This window comes from Falco punctatus (assembly GCF_963210335.1).
Source record: "Falco punctatus genome assembly, chromosome: 18".
Classification (NCBI taxonomy): domain Eukaryota; kingdom Metazoa; phylum Chordata; class Aves; order Falconiformes; family Falconidae; genus Falco; species Falco punctatus.
In genome coordinates this window covers 6,596,041-6,611,606 of record NC_137598.1, presented here as the reverse complement: position 1 = coordinate 6,611,606, position 15,566 = coordinate 6,596,041, and the positions used below count along the sequence as shown (strand labels likewise).

General features: G+C 46.2%; 2 long non-coding RNA genes across 69 annotated transcripts in view; one reads left to right on the top strand and one right to left on the bottom strand.

The window, feature by feature from the left end:
- Positions 1–11,872, top strand: part of LOC308055215 — a 118,754-nt gene extending 106,882 nt beyond the window's left edge. For 8 of the 19 annotated variants that reach the window (XR_013924446.1, XR_013924447.1, XR_013924452.1 and 5 more), the window contains 4 exons: positions 8,686–8,790; positions 8,973–9,936; positions 9,976–10,158; positions 10,705–11,872. This is a non-coding gene — a long non-coding RNA (uncharacterized lncRNA). The other 11 variants (XR_013924451.1, XR_013924462.1, XR_013924449.1 and 8 more) reach the window with 11 other exon arrangements.
- The window catches only part of LOC308055213, a 528,334-nt gene extending 512,991 nt beyond the window's left edge, over positions 1–15,343 (bottom strand). For 35 of the 50 annotated variants that reach the window (XR_013924398.1, XR_013924399.1, XR_013924400.1 and 32 more), the window contains exons 1-2: positions 13,065–15,341; positions 12,610–12,974 (exon numbers count right to left, since the gene is read on the bottom strand). This is a non-coding gene — a long non-coding RNA (uncharacterized lncRNA). Of the gene's footprint in view, positions 1–12,609; positions 12,975–13,064 lie in introns of all 50 variants that reach the window. The other 15 variants (XR_013924386.1, XR_013924387.1, XR_013924388.1 and 12 more) reach the window with 4 other exon arrangements.
- Between the last annotated feature and the right edge of the window lie 223 nt (positions 15,344–15,566).

Here is a 15,566-nt window from a genome sequence, read left to right as displayed (position 1 = left end):
GTATGGCAGGGACCCATGAAACTTGGCCATTTTTGAAACCCTTAGCCATGAAGCTGGGAAAACAGTGGGTTACTCATCAGTTTTTATATTAGCCAAATTCTCCAAAAGCATTGTTTGGGGAGAGATCTACTCCAAAAAATTGGAAGCAGAAATCTGATTTTAAAACGAGGAAATAGAAATCTTAATTCCAGAAACTGTTTGTGTCGAGGCAGCAGCTTTGTTATTACAGGCTATGCTGCCTTGAAAAGAGAAAGATACGCCCGGAGGTCAGAGATGCTGTGATTCCTATTGTACGAGCCGGAGAGGTTCCTGGAAAATCCCACAGGTCAAAACCTGTAAGGATTGACTTAAAGCCTGGATCATCCCCGCTGAGAATGAGAAGCTAGGAATGGGTAGGTAGCGATAATTCAGAAATTCTTGAAGCACAACCTGTTGGTGGGCTGTGCGTCAAAATCCAACACCCCTGTTTTGCCAGTGAAAAAGGTCAAGGGTCAAGATTGCCATTTGGTGCAGGATTTAAGAGCAATAAATCACATACCTCAAGATATTTATCCTGTAGTAGCACATCCATACAGATATGAAACCACCCTTACAGGGAAACCGGGATGGTGTACAGGTTTTGATGTGAAGGATGCCTTTTTCTGTGTTCCCCTGGGCACTGACCGTCAGAAGCCTTTTGCTTTTGAATGCGCAAAACCAGAAACGGGAAGGAAAATGCAATACACTTGGGCGGTTATACTGCAAGGCTTTCAAAATATCCCGACAATCTTTGGGAATCAGTTGGCAAAGCAGTTCGACATTTGGAGAACAGAAAATGATCAGGGAAGAGTTCTGGTCACAGCAGGGACTTGGAAGCTGTGTCTTTCCCTGATGATAAGCCTTCTAAATATCTTGGGAATTAGTGGATATGGAATTATCGAGGAGTCACGTCCACATTTGGGGTTTGAAGTGCTGGAAGGCCAGAGACAGTTGGGATCTCAACAGAAGGAGACTATTTGCTGCCTCGCGGAGCCTCAAACTCTCAAGGAACTACGAGGATTTCTCGGGGTGGTCGGATGGCGTTGGCTTTGGGGAGGCAATTGTGTTTTATTTGTGAAAGCTCAGTACGAGCTACTGAAAACCTCCTGCCATGGGTCTATTGGCGGGACAGAGGAGGGTAAAGCCACTTTCAAGTGTCTGAAAAAAGTGAGCTCTGGTGGAGGCGCCCCCGTGGGGATTACCTGATGTGACAAAGACCTTTGCACTTTTTAAGCGTGAGGGAAAAGGCATTGCCTTTGGAGTTCTGGCACATTGTTTAGGGCCTCAGGGGCGGGCTGTAGCTTGCTCCTGCAAAGAGCTGGATGAGGTGAGCTCAGGATGGCCTGGATGCCTTAAAGCAGGAGAAGCACCTGTGCTACCGATGCAGGAGGCCCCTAAGTTCACCATGGGGCAGAAGGTGACCGTCCATGTACCACCCACAGTCGTCACGGCACTAGAAGATAAAGGAGGACATTGGTTGGCCCCTAGCATAATGTTAAACTAACAAGTGTCATGTGGGGAGGCAGTCCTCCCATTTTGGGATGGGGAGGGGTCTGTTTTTTGGGCTCCGTTTCCTTGACAGTGCAGATCTGAGGGTTGCCCTGCTGCTAAGGACTTCCATCGAGGGGGAGCTTCTGCGTGACAACTGCATGAGAGTGACCTGCTGGAGGGTCCCCTTGGGGGGTCCTGATGTCCCAGGAGTGCTCTGTGGGGGGTCCTTCTGCTTCCAAGATGTCCCTAATGTCACTAGGATGTCCCTGGGAAGGTTCTAATTTCCCCGGGATTGTCCCTGGTGTCCCACAGATGTCTCCAGGGAAGTCCCAGTGTTCTCAGGTGTCCCTATAGGCATTTGGGTGTCCCAGTGTGTCTTGGGGGGGTCCTGGTGTCCCAGGGGGAGTTCCTAATGCCCCTACAGTTTCCCTGGATGCAGGTCGTGTGTTTCCAGGGGGGCCCTAAATGTTCCAGTGTTGTCACTGAGGTGGTCCTGGCATCCCCAGGCCATTCTAGATGTCCCAGTTGTGTGTCTCAATGGGTCCTTGTGTATCACAATGTGTCCCTGGTGGGGGTCATTAATGTCACAGTGGTGTCCCTGGAGGGGTCCTGATGTCCCCAGGCCATTCTAGATGTCCCAGTGGTGTCTGTCAGTGGGTGCATGTGACCTAATGTGTCCTTCTGGGGGTCCTTAACGTTCTAGTGGTGTCCTCAGGGGAGTCCCTGATGTCCTAATGGTGTCCCTGGGGAGTTGGTGGGTGGGGGTGGGGGGGTGGTCCTGGTGTCCCAGTGTGTCCCTGGGACATTCTGGGGTGTCCCTGGGCATGGTCCTGGTGTCCCCATGGAGGCAAGTGGGTAGTCCGTTATGTCCCAGGATGGGGTTCCTGGGAAATTCATAATTTTACAGTGGTGTCCCTGGAGGGGTCCTGATGTCCTAAAAGCTATTCTAATGATGTCCCAGTGGTGTCTCCCAGTATGTCCTTGTGTCGCAAGGTATCCCTGTGTGGGTCCTTAATGTCCTAGTGGTGTCACTGGGGCGGTCCTGGTGTCCCTGATGTCCCAGTGATGTCCCCAGGAATGTCCTTGTGTCCCCAGTATGTCCCTTGTGCGCTTCTGGTCCTGCGGGGGTCCTGGTGTCCCGGGAGGAGTCCTTAATGCCCCTACATTGTCCCTGGGGTAGGGCTTGTGTTAAAGGGGGGTCCTTAATGTCCCAGTGCTGTCCCTGGTAGGGGTCCTGGTGTCCCCGGGGAAGGTGAGGGGGTGGTCCCTGATGTCCCAGGGGGCGTCCCTGGGAAATGCCTAATGTCACAGTGGTGTCCCTGGAGGGGTCCAGATATTACCAGGCCATTCTATATATCGCCGTGGTGTCTCCCCGTGTGTTCTTGTGTCCCAGTGTGTCCCAGTGGGTGTCTTTAATGTCCCAGTGACATCCCTTTGGGAGTCCTGGTGTCCCCCCGGAAGTCCCTAACATCATAATATTGTCTCTGCCTGTGTCCTGGTGTCCCTAGTGTGTCACTGCAGAGTTCCTGTTTCCCTGGGGATGTCCTCAGTGAGCACAGCCTCTCCTGCCTGATCTCTGCCTGCCCTCACCCTCGCTGCACTCTGCGACCGAGACCTGCAGCCGCTGAAAAGCTCACCCTCACCCAGCCCGATGGCCAAGGCCAAGAAAGGTGAAGCACTGCTGCTCCTCCCGGGGAGGATTCACAGCAGGCCTCTCTCAGGGAAGTCCCTCAGCAGCTCTCCTGCTCTTGCTTCTTGGTCAACAAGGAGCGAAAGCATGCCCAGATCTAGTCTGAGAAAGCATTTGGCACGTGATAGAGTTTTGCTCTTCCCTGTGGTCAGCCTTTGTGCCGTTTTCCTGGGCAGGGGGTCCTGGTCACAGGACTCAGACCTTTGCTACGTTCCAAGAGCAATTCCAAGGTGAGGAAGAGGTGTACGTGGGTCGAAGACCCGTCTCCCAGCTAGACATTGGTGAGTTAACTCTGCGGGAGCTTGCGTTCCCCACAGAGGTTATCCCTGGTGAGAAGGCAACGGACACCATCCACTTTCCCGCGCCCTGTTTGGGACTGGGTGCATGCTCTCTGCACTTCAGAAAGGGCACAGAGAAACTGGGATTTCAGAATTTCTCTGGAGAGAATTCCCTCCAAAGTTAGGCAGACAGCTTGAGCTCCTCCCAAAATAACCACTCCCCAAGAGCCGTTTCCATGAACGACCTTTTCTCTGGCATTCCGTTTCTAATTTTACATGGAAATTCAGCCCACTCTGCCAGTGACGATGTTCCTCCTCCTTGCAGACAATGTCAAGGTCGAGCCGCTGAACTACAGGTGGCTATGGCGAGTCACTTCCTTCCCATGGCATGTGGTTCAGAGCTGTGTGCAAGAGACCATACTCTTGCACTCTTTCCAACTGAGGAACAGGCAGCGCCTTGCCTTCGCCTTCAAGGACATTGGCATTCTGTCCTTCACCGACGATGTCTTGTGCATGCAGTTCTATCGCAACTGCGTCACAGGGCTGGAGAGCAAGGCCAGCTGGACTGCTCTGCTCAACACTGCGAGTTGCTCAGGCTTTGAGGGTGATGCAGTGACTTTGGGAAGCCTTTTGAAGGGTGAGCAACCCGATGGCCGTTGGCCAGCCTGCACATGGCAGGCCAGTCCGACACCTTTCCACGTGCTCACCCGCACTGACTTCTCCATTGGAAAAGAAGTTTTATTCTGAGCTTCTGAGTTCTTGCCCTACAGAAAGGCTGGCAGTGTTACTGTGCAGTCTCAGTGTTTGCTGTGTAGCTTCTCCAGAGCAAAGCAAGGGCTCATGTTCACGGAGGAAGACTTGGAGAAGGGGTTTGGAGAAGTGGCTTCCTTTTGGAGCAGGAGGCAGGTCTGCTTCCTTTGGGAGCCAAGAGCAAAGTGCCTTGGAAACCTTCTAGCAGCTCTGTGTCACTTTACAGAGGCTGTGGATGCCCGGTGCAGCTGTCTCCAGTGGAGCGACCAGTACTCGAGGGATGCAGGCTGCTCCTGCCCACGCTTTCCCCAGGTGAGTGCGTTTCCTCTGCAGCCCTCGACTGAACGAGCAGGCAGATTCCCAGCTCCTGATCAGGAGTGCGCCTTGCCAGGGCTCGGCATTGCGCGTTGAGTCTGGGAGGGGGCCTGACCTGAAGGGGCTGGTTTCTGGTTAACTTACGACGAGTTGGGGTTACACGTGTGTTCCCCTGGAGTGGCCAGGCACCATCATTGCGTTTCTCATGCCCAGCCTGCCCGCCATTCCGTCAGAGAGAGCCAGATGCACACAGGGAGGGCTTTAAGCTACATCGTCTGGTGTTGGGGGAAGATTGCTAATAAAACCCATGCATGGCTGCATGGCCACGAGAAGAAGGTGTGCCATGCTTCACACAAGAGTTGTGAGGATTAGTGCTGGGAAGCTGCAGAGGGTAGGGGTCACCCTTCAAGCCTGTGTCATCATTTCCTGCCCAGGTTTTGCTTTACGGTGGTCAGCAGAGCAGTGGCCAAGGCTTTGTCCACCTGGGCCAAGAAGGCTGCAGCAAATTCCAGGCTCAGACAAGGTATGGGAACAGGTCTCTGCTGCCCAGCTGAGGCCCTGCTCTGCGCTGGGTGACCACAGCTCCGTCAAAAGGCACTCCTCAGGGGGCTGCTCTGCAAAGTTTCTTCCTTTGCCAGGTGCAGAGGAGCATCCTGGCAAGCTGCTGCAGAGACGGATGAAGCTTTCCCTTGCTGCACTGCCAAGTCAGGGGCCAGGCACAAGACAGAAAGACTTGGGCAAGAAGACTTCTGAGAGGTGAGACCCTGGTGGGAAGGGATGAAAGGGATCCTGCACCCATGGAGGAGAGACATCCCCTCCGAACACTCCAGCTGCAGGGACGCGGCAAGGTCCCTGACACGTGCCGCATGGCTCTTACGTGCTTGTTTCCCCTGTTGTGGGCCCCTCACTGGGGAAGGTGGTGGACGCTGTGTGCACCCCACGTCCCTGTGGTTCCCTTACGCAAGAGCTGAGGTGCAGTCCTCACCCATCCATCTGAGGGGGCTCAGGAAAGGCTTCCCCCTGCCAGCAGAAATGGCCCCACCTCCCGTGCTGCTTCTGCCAGCCTGGGGAGCTTTGGTACCAGGCGAAGGTGGGAGAGCAAACTGCCCCGTGCTCATGCTGACTGCTCCTGGTGCCTCTTTGCAGTGCGCTCCCCCCGTGTCCAGGCAGCTCCCCCAGGATGAAGGAGGCAGGCAAGGCAGGCAGGCAGGAGCCGGCTTCTCCAGCCAAACCCACCTCTACACTCCCATCTTCAGACGACTGCCAGAAAGCGCTGCAGGTGCGTGCCTTGCTGTAGCTACCATGCTGCTGGGTACTCAGCAAAAGCCTCTTTGTGCAGAGAGCCAGCCTGAAAGGACCCCTGGACATGTGCTCCTTGTCAGCTGTCTGTCACCTCCTTCAGATGTTCCTTGCCCCCTGGGTTGTCACAAAACACTTTCTCCTGGCCCAGGGGCTATGGGAGATGCCCAAGTCCTTTCTCGGCTGTTCACAGTGGAGGGCTTTGGTCACAGCTGTGTTTGCCAGGAGCCTAGAATGACCCCACAGCCCCCAGTCTGTTAGGGGCAAAGCCCTGCCAACCGACCAGCTGAGGCAAGGGGCAGCAACACGGGTCAGACCCGAATGACACCCGTTCCAGGAGCAGAGACTAATCCTGCCTTCTGCTGCCTTGCCATCTCCTCCAGGAGGTCTGGCAGCTGCCTGCAGAGTGGGAGCAAGTGAGGCCCAAGTGGCAAGAGCAGCTCGAGCAAGCAAAGGCAGAGTGGGCGGCATGGGGAGCCTGGTCTGCAGGGAAGGACTGACAGCAACCCCAGGTACGGGCAGCGATTGACACCGCTGAGGGCAGCAGCGACCCTCTCCTTCGGGGCACCCAGGGCGGCAGGTCTCCAGAGGTGGGGAGCAGGACAGACATCTGGCTGCAGGGCAGGGGTTTGCCTGCTCATGCACATGAGGGAGAGACTGGCAGCAGGATGCAAGCGGCAAAATCAGCTGTGATGACGGGCATGCAGTGCTGGGTCTCCCGGCTGCCAGGTCCTGCTGCAGGCTCCTTTCAAGAGGTCCTCTGGGAAACAGCACCCGTGGATGCCGTCTGCTTTGTTGAGAGCGTCTGCTCCTTGGCAGGCACTCGGCACTGGAGGCGCTTGGACTCCCCACCCTCCAGCCCAGCCCAGGAGAGAGGCGGTCAAGGAGAGGTGGAGAAAGGCTCCAACCCCTCTCCCAGCTGAGCAGAAGACAGCAGCAACCTCTAGGCCTGGGGGAAACCTGCATGAGAGAGGAAATAGGCATTTCCTCCTCCCCTTAAGCTTTGAGTGTTGTTCTGTAGAAGGAAGAGAGTTGCCTTATTGCCCCAGGATGGGGTAGGGGAGCCCAGAGGCAGCAGTGCCTGAGCCTGGGACAGGGTTCTCCAGCCTGGAGGCCAAAGCTGTTGGTGGGACTCTTCCCTCCAGCCTCCCGCCTGGACTCTGCAGGGGGCAGGGGACCCGTGCTGGGGCAGCAAACACTGCTGTAAAGCCTAAGGATGTCCCCAGGGGCTGCTCCCAGCTCTGTCTGGGAGCTGCTGCTGTCAGATTCATCCACTAGCAAGCAGTTCCTGGTCCAGGAGTGATAACTGCATGGAGGAGAACAAGTCTGGGTGTCTAATACCAAGGTCTCCAACATCAGCTGAGCAGCATTTATTTTAATGGGGTTTTTAACTCCCCAAGAGTTTCCATTGTGCCCCAAAGCCATTTTCTGTCAGAAAAGGTGCAGGCATGTGCATGAGACACAGGTGTTTCTCTGTGTTGTAACTGGGAACAAAGGCAGCTTTTCTTTTCGTTCCAGCTCGAAAGGGAGCACAGACCGTCAGCCCCAGGGAGGCAGTCCTGCTCCCTCGTCCTGGCTGTGGGTGTGAGCCCTTGCCCGCTCCACCTCTGGAGGAAAGGCACTGAAGAAGAGCAGCCTGTGAGGGACCTCCCAGAGCCGGCTGGGGAGAGGGCTGGTCACCCCGCGGCCCACGGCGACTGCCGGGAGCAGCTCAGCATGGCCAGTGGCCTCTGAGCACGGGCCTGCGGGCCTCCCCTGCGTTGCTGTAGGCGGGCACCGGAGCGTCCCCAGGCCTGGGCGCCCTGTGTGGGAGCCAAGCCTGGGGACAAGGCCCAGGGCGGTGGCACCCAGAGCTGCTGCACGCACACAGGACTGAGCTCTGCAGAGGCTGCTGGCACCGGGGGGATGTGGGAGGTACGGGCTCGGGCCTGCTGGGGCCTCTGTGAGGGGTAAGCAGGGGCTGCCCCACACCGAGCACAGCTGGTTCCAGCCAGTCCCAGCCAGTCCCCGCCAGGCTCCACAGCATCCACAGCCAGGCTTTGTGATGCAGGCGGCGCACCATGCCCAGAGGTCATTGTGATGCGGGTCCCCACGGTGACCCCGCAGGTATTTAAGGAGCCATAGCCCTGGGTACCTACCTGCAGGAGAGCCACTCCCTCAGGAGGCAGCATCTCCCCTGGGTGACCATGACCGGTCATCGGCAGACGCCGCCAAAGATGCCCACGGATGAGGAGGCAAATGCCCACCCCCAGCCCAACAGCACGCTGCATCACAAGATACTGCAGTCAGGCACAGTGTCCAGGGCATGTGTGACAGGGAGATGGCTTGTACTGTCCGTGTCATCCCGCTGACATCCCCTCCATCCCCTGCCTGTGCTCTTCGTCTCCCCGTGCAAGTGGCCTCCCAGCACAGAGGTGACACACAGCCCTCCTCTGGCTACAAGGACCATAAACCTAACCAACCCAACACATGGCACTGCATATTCTACCACTAAATCATGTCCCTAAGTGCCTATGTTTCCCCCAGTACCCAATAACGGATGCTTAGATCTCCTTTTGCCCTTAATGTTTTCAAAGGAGGAGCCAGGGCACTCAGAACTGCAGGAGGACAAGTGGTAAGAGAAGCCTCAAGGTTAAGTCTTTAGGTTAAGTCTTAAGGTTGAGTCTTAGTGTTAAGTCTTATCGAGTTAAGTTTTAAGGGTATGTCTTAAGGATGAGTCTTAGGGTTAAGTCTTAGGGTTAGGCCTTTAAGGTTAAGTCTAAGTTTAAGTCTAAAGGGTTAAGTCATTAGAGTGCAATTCTTAGGGTTACGTCTTATGGTTAAATCTTTAGGTTAAGTCTAAAGGTATAGTCTTCAGAGTTAAGTCTTGGGGTAATGTTTTAGTGTTAAGGCCTAGGGTTAAATCTTAGAGTTAAGACTTTAGACTAAGTTATAAGGTCAAGTCTTAAGGTTGAGTCTTAGGGCTAAGTCTCAGGGTTAAGACTTCAGGTTAAGTCTTTAGGTTAAAGTCTTAAGGTTGAGAATTACGGTTAAGACTTGGGTTAAGTCTTAGAGTTATGTCTTAAGGTTAAGTCTTAAGTTTAAGTCTTAAGGTTGAGTCTTAGGGTTAAGTCTTAGAGTTAAGTCTTAAGGTTGAGTCTTAGGGTTAAGACTTTTGGTTAAGTCTTAAGGTTGAGTCTTAGTGTTAAGTCTTAGAGTTAAGTTTTAAGGTTATTTCCAAAGGTTGAGTCGTAGGGGTAAGCCTTAGGGTTAAGTCTTAGGGTCAGGTCTTTAGGTTAAGTCTTAAGTCTAAAGGATTAACTCTTTAGAGTATAACTATTAGGGTTAAGTTTTAGGGTCAAGTCTTAGGGTTAAGGCGTAGGGTTAAATCTTAGAGTTAAGTCTTTAGGTTAAGTGGTAAGGTGAAGTCTTTAAGGTTGAGTCTTAGGGTTAAGTCTTAGAGTTAAGTCTTAAAGGTTAAGTCTAAAGGTTCAGTCGTAAGGTTGAGTCTTAGTGTTAAATCTAAGGGTTAAGTCTTGTAGTTAATTCTTAGGATTAAGATTTAGTTATAAGTCTTAGGGTTAAGTATAAGGGTTAAGTCTTAGGGTTAAGTCTTCAGTTTAACTCTAAAGTGTTAGTCTTTAGTATTCTTAGGGTTAAGTTTTAATATTGTATCTTAAGGATGAGTCATAGGGTTAAGTCTTAAGGTTAAGTCTAAAGGTATAGTCTTTAGAGTTAAGTCATAGGGATAAGTCTTAGGGTTAAGACCTAGGGTTGAATCTTAGAGTTAAGTCTTTAAGCAAAGTTATAAAGTTAAGTCTTAAGGCTGATTCCTAGGGTTAAGTCTTAGGGATAAGATTTAGGGGTAAGTGTTAGTGTTAAGTCTTTAGATTCAAATCTTAAGGTTGAGAATTACGGTAAAGACTTAGCGTTAACTCTTAGAGTTATGTCTTAAGGTTAAGTCTTAAGGTTGAGTTTTAGAGTTAAGTCTTAAGGTTAAGTCTTTATGTTGAGTCTTAGGGTTAAGTCTTAAGGGCAGGTCTTTAGGTTAAGTCTTAAGGGTTACGTCTTATAGAGTATAATTATTAGGGTTAAGATTTAGGGTTAAGTCTTAGGGTTAAGTCTTTAGGTTAAGTTATAAGATTAAGTCTTAAGGCTGAGTCTTAGGGTTAAGTCTTAGAGTTAAGTCTTAAGGTTGAGTCTTAGGGTTAGGTCTTAGGCTTAAGTCTTTATGTTAAGTTCTAAAGGTTCAGTGTTAGAGTTAAGCATTAGGGTTAAGTTATAGGGTTAAGTCTTAGGATTAAGGCCTAGGGTTAAATCTTAGAGTTAAGTCTTTAGGCTAAGTTATAAGGTTAAGTCTTAAGGCTGAGCCTTAGGGTTAACTCTCAGGGTTAAGTCTTTAGGTTAAGTCTTAAGGTTAAGTCTACAGGGTTAAGTCTTTAGGTTAAGTCTTAGGGTTAAGTCTAGGTTAATTTTTAAGGTTAAGTTCTAAAGGTTCAGTGTTAGAGTTAAGCATTAGGGTTAAGTTATAGGGTTTAGTCTTAGGGTTAAGTCTTAAGTTTAAAGTCTTAATTTTGAGTCTTAGGGTTAAGTCTTAGGGTTAAGTCTTAAGGTTAAGCCTTTAGGTTGAGTCTTAGTATTAAGTGTTAAAGTTTTAAGGTTATGTCTTAATGTTGTGTCTTAGGGCTAAGACTTAGGGTTAGGTCTTTAGGTTAAATATTAAGTTAAAGTGTAAAGGGTTAAGTCTTTAAAGTATAATTATCAGGGTTAAGTCTTACGCTTAAGTCTTAGGGTTAAGTCTCAAGGTTGAGTCTTACAGTTAAGTCTAAAGGCGCAGTCTTAAGGTTAAAGGCCTAGGGTTAAATCTTAGAGATAAGTATTTAGGCTAAGTATAAGGTAAAGTCTTAAGGCTGAGTCTTAGGGTTAACTCTCAGGGTTAAGTCTTAAGGTTAAGTCTTAAGGTTGAGTATTATGGTAAAGTCTTAAGGTTAGGTCTTTAGGTTAAGTCTTAAGGTTAAGTCTACAGGGTTAAGTCTTAGTGTTAAGTCTCAAGGTTAAGTCTTAGGGTTAAGTGTTAAGGTTGAGTCTTAGGGTTATATCTTAGGGTTACGACTTAGGGATAGGTTTTAGGGTTATGTCTTTAGGCTAAGTCATAAGCTTTTAAGTTTGAGTCATAGGGATAAGTCTTAGGGATAAGTCTTAGGGTTAAGTCTTAGGATTAAGTCTTTAGGTTAAACCTTAAGGTTGAGACTTAGGGTTAAGTCTTAGGTTTAAGTCTTTATGCTAAGTCTTAAGGTTAAGTCTAAAGGTTCAGTCTTTAGAGATATGTCTTAGGGTTAAGTCTTAAGTTTAAGTCTTAGAGTTAATTTTTAAGTTTAAGTCTTAAGATTGAATCTTAGAGTTAAGTCTGAAAGTTGAGTATTACGGTTAAGTCTTAGGGTTAAGTCTACAGATTAAGTGTTAAGGTTGGGTCTTAGGGTTAAATATTAGGGTTACGTCTTAGGGATAAGTTTAGGGTTAAGTCTTAAACTTAAGTGTTAAGGTTGAGTCTTAGGGTTAAGTCTTAAAGAGTTAAGTCTCAAGGTTAATTCTTAAGGTTGAGTCTTAGAGTTAGCTTTTAAGGTTGTATCTTAATATTGAGTCTTATGATTAAGTCTTTAATGTTAACTCTCAAGGCACAGTCTTTAGAGATAAGTCTTAAGATTAAACCTTTAGGTTAGTTCTTAAGGAGAAGTCTTAGGGTTAGTTCTTTAGGTTAAGTCTAAAGGTTAGAGTCTTAAGGTTAGAGTCTTAAGGTTAAGTGTCTAAGGTTGAGTCTTATGATAAAGTCTTTGGGTTAAGTCTGAGGACTTAACCTTAACACTTAACCCTAAGGACTTAACCCTAAGACTGAACACTAAGACTCAACCTTAATACTTAACACTAAGACTTGACTCTCAGACTCAAGCTTAAGTCTTAACCATAAGACTTAACACTAAGACCCTATAGATTTAAACCTACAACATATCCCTAAGTCTTAACACTACGACTTAAAACTAAGTCTTAACCATAAGGCTTAACCCTAAGAAATAACACTAATACTTAACCCTAAGATTTAACCCTAAGAATTAACCCTAAGTCTTAACTTTAAGATGTAAGCCTAAGACTTAATGCTAAGACCTAACCCTAAGACTCAACCTTGAGACTTAACCCTAAAACTTAACCCTAAGACCTAAATCTAAGACTTAATGCTGGCTTAACACTAAGACCAAACCCTAAGAAATTACCCTAAGAATTAAGCCTAATACTTAACCCTAAAACGTAATTCTAAGACTTATCCTTCAGAACTAACCCTAAGACTTAACCTAAAGACTTAACCCTAAGACTTAACCATAAAACATAACCCTAAGATTTAACCCTAAAGACTTGACTTAACCCTAAGACTTATCCCTAAGACTTAACCATAACAGTTAACCCTAAGACTCAAATTAAAACTTAACCCAAAAACATAACCCTAAGACTTAACCCTCAGACTTAACAATGACTTAACTCTAAGACTGAACCATAAGACTCAACCTTAAGAATTAACCTTAAGATTTAACTATAGGACTTAACCCTAAGACATAACCCTAAGACTAAACCTTGATACTTAACCCTAAGTCTTAACCTAAAGACCTATACCTAAGACTTATCTGCAAAACTCAACCTTAAGACTTAACCCTAAGACTAAACCTTGATACTTAACCCTAAGTCTTAACCTAAAGACCTATCCCTAAGACTTAACTGTAAGACTCAACCTTAAGACTTCACCTTAAGACTTAATCCTAAGACTTAAACTAAGACTTATCCCCACGACTTAATTCTAAAGACTCAACCTTAAAACTTAACCTTAGGGCTTAACCTAAAGACTTAACCCTAAGACTCAACATTACGACATAACCCTAAGACTTAAGCCTAAGCCTCAACCTTAACACTTAAACTTAAGAATTAAGCTAAGGACTTTAACAATAAGACTTACATATAATGCTTAACTCTAACACTTAAGCTTAAGACTTAACTCTAAGACTCAACCTTCAGACTTAACCTTGAGATTTACCTAAAGACTTAACCCTAAAAATTAACCCTAAGGACTTAACCATAACACTCAACCTTCAGTCTTAACCGTAAGACTTAACCTTAAATTTAACCATAGCACTCAACCTTAAGCCTTAACCTTAAGACCTAACTCTAAGGCTTAAAACTTAGAGTCAACCTTAAGTCTTAACCTTAAGACTTAACCCTAAGGCTCAAGCTTAAGACTTAACCTTAAGACTCAACCTTAAGATTTAACCCTAAGACTTAACTCTACGACTGAAGCTTAAGACTTAATCCTAAGACACAACCTTAAGAATTAACTTTAAGACTTAACTCTAAAACTCAACCCTAAGAATTAACCTTAAGACTCAACCTTAAGACAACCTTAAGACTTAACCCTAAGATTTAACCTTAAGACTTAACCCTAAGTCATAACCCAAATACTTAACCCTAAAGACTCAACTCTAAGATTGAACATTGAGACTTAACCTAAAGACTTAATTGTAGAGTCTTAACCCTAAGACTTATCCCTAAGGCTTAACCCTAAGACTTAACTCTAAGGCTCATCCTTATTCTTAACCCGAAGACTCAACCTTATGACTTGACCTTAAGACTGAACCTAAAGACTTGATCCTAAGACTTAACCCTAAGACATAACATCTAGACATAACCATTAGTCTTAAGCTAAAGACATAACCCTAAGACTTGGCCCTAGGACTTAAAACCCTAAGGCTCAACCTTAATCCTTAACCTATAAGAATTAACTATATGATTTAACACAAAGACTTAACTCTAAAACTGAACCTTAAACCTAACCTTAATACCTAGCTCTAAGACTTAACCATAAGACTTATTCCTAAAACTCTAAGCCTAACACTCAACATTTGGACTTAACCTAAAGACCTAACCTTGAGACTTAACCCTAAAACTTAACCTAAGACTTAATCCAAAAACTTAACAGTAATACATAACCCGAAGACTTAACCCTAAGACATAACCATAAGTCTTAAGACTGAACCTTAAAACTTAACCTTAGGACTTAACCTAAAGTCTTAACCCTAAGACTTAACCTTAAGACTTTACCTAAAGACTTAACCCTAATACTTTACTGTAAGACCTATCTCTATAGATTTAACCCAAAGCCTTAACTCTAAGACTCAAACTTGAGACTTAACCCATAGACTGAACCTTAAGACTTAACCTAAAGACTTGACCCTAAGACATAACCCTAAGACTTAACATCTAGACTTAACCATTATTTTAAGGTAAGGTCCTAACCCTAAGACTTAACCCAAAGTTTAACCACAAGACTTAACCTTAAGACTTAACCTTAAAACTTACTCTAATTCTTAAACCATACACTTAACCTTAAGGCTTAACACTAAGACTTAACACTGAGACTTAAGCCTAAGATTCAACTTCAAGACTTATCCCTAAGACTTAACCCTAAGGCTCAAGCTTAAGACTTAACCCTAAGACTCAAGCTTAAGACTTAACCCTAAGACTCAACCTGAAAAATTAACCTTAAAACTTAACTCTAAGACTTAATCCTAAGGCTAAAACTTTTAACCTAACCTTAATACTTACCCTAAAACTTAATCCTAGGACTTTAACCCTGAGACTGAACCATAAGACTTAACTGTAAGACAAAACATGGAGGCTTAACCCTTTCTTAACCTTAAGACTTAACCCTAACACTCAACTTTAACCCTTAACCTTAAGCCTTAACCCTAAGATTTATCTCTAAGTCTTAACCCTAAGACTCAACTTTAAGACTTAACCCTAAGACTTAACCTTAAGACTCAACATTTAAACTCAACCTTAATACTTAAACGCAAAACTTAACCATAAGAATTAACCCTGATACTTAACCTTAAGAATTAACCCTAAAACTTAACATTAAGGCTTTAAGCAAAGTCTTAAACTAAAGGCCTAACCCTAGCGACGTAACCTTAAGACTCAACCACATTACGTAACCTTAAATCTTATCTCTAAGATTTAATGCTAAGACTTAAATATAAGACTTAACCTGAAGACTTTAAGACTTAACCCTATGACTTATCCCAAAGTTTTAACCCTAAGACTCAACCTTTAGACTTAACCTTAAGACTGAACCTAAAGACTTAACCCTAAGACTTATCCCTAAGACTTAACAGTAAGACTCAAACTTAAGACTTAACCTTTAGACTTAACTTGAAGATTTAACCTTAAGTCATAACCTTAAGACTTACACCTAAGACTTAACGCTAAGACTTAACCCTAAGTCTTACCCCTAAGACTTAACCCAGACAGTTAACCCTATAGAATCAACCGTAAGACTTAACCCTAAGACTTAACTCTATAGACTGAACTTTAAGTCTTACCCCTAGGACTCAACCTTAACAATTAACCTTAACTCTAAGACTTAACCCTAATTCTAACCCTGAGACTCAACCTTAAAAGACTCAACCTTAAGACTTAACCCTGACTCAACCTTATGAATTAACCTTAGACTTAACTCTAAGTCTTAATCTAAAGACCTATCCCTAAGACTTAACTGTAAGACTCCACCTTAAGACATAACCCTAAGACTTAATGCTAAGACTCAACCATAAGAGTTAACCTTAAGATTTAACCTAAAGACTTAATGCTAAAACTTAACCCTAGGATTTAACCTTAAAGACTTGACCCTAAGACTTAAACCTAAGACTTAA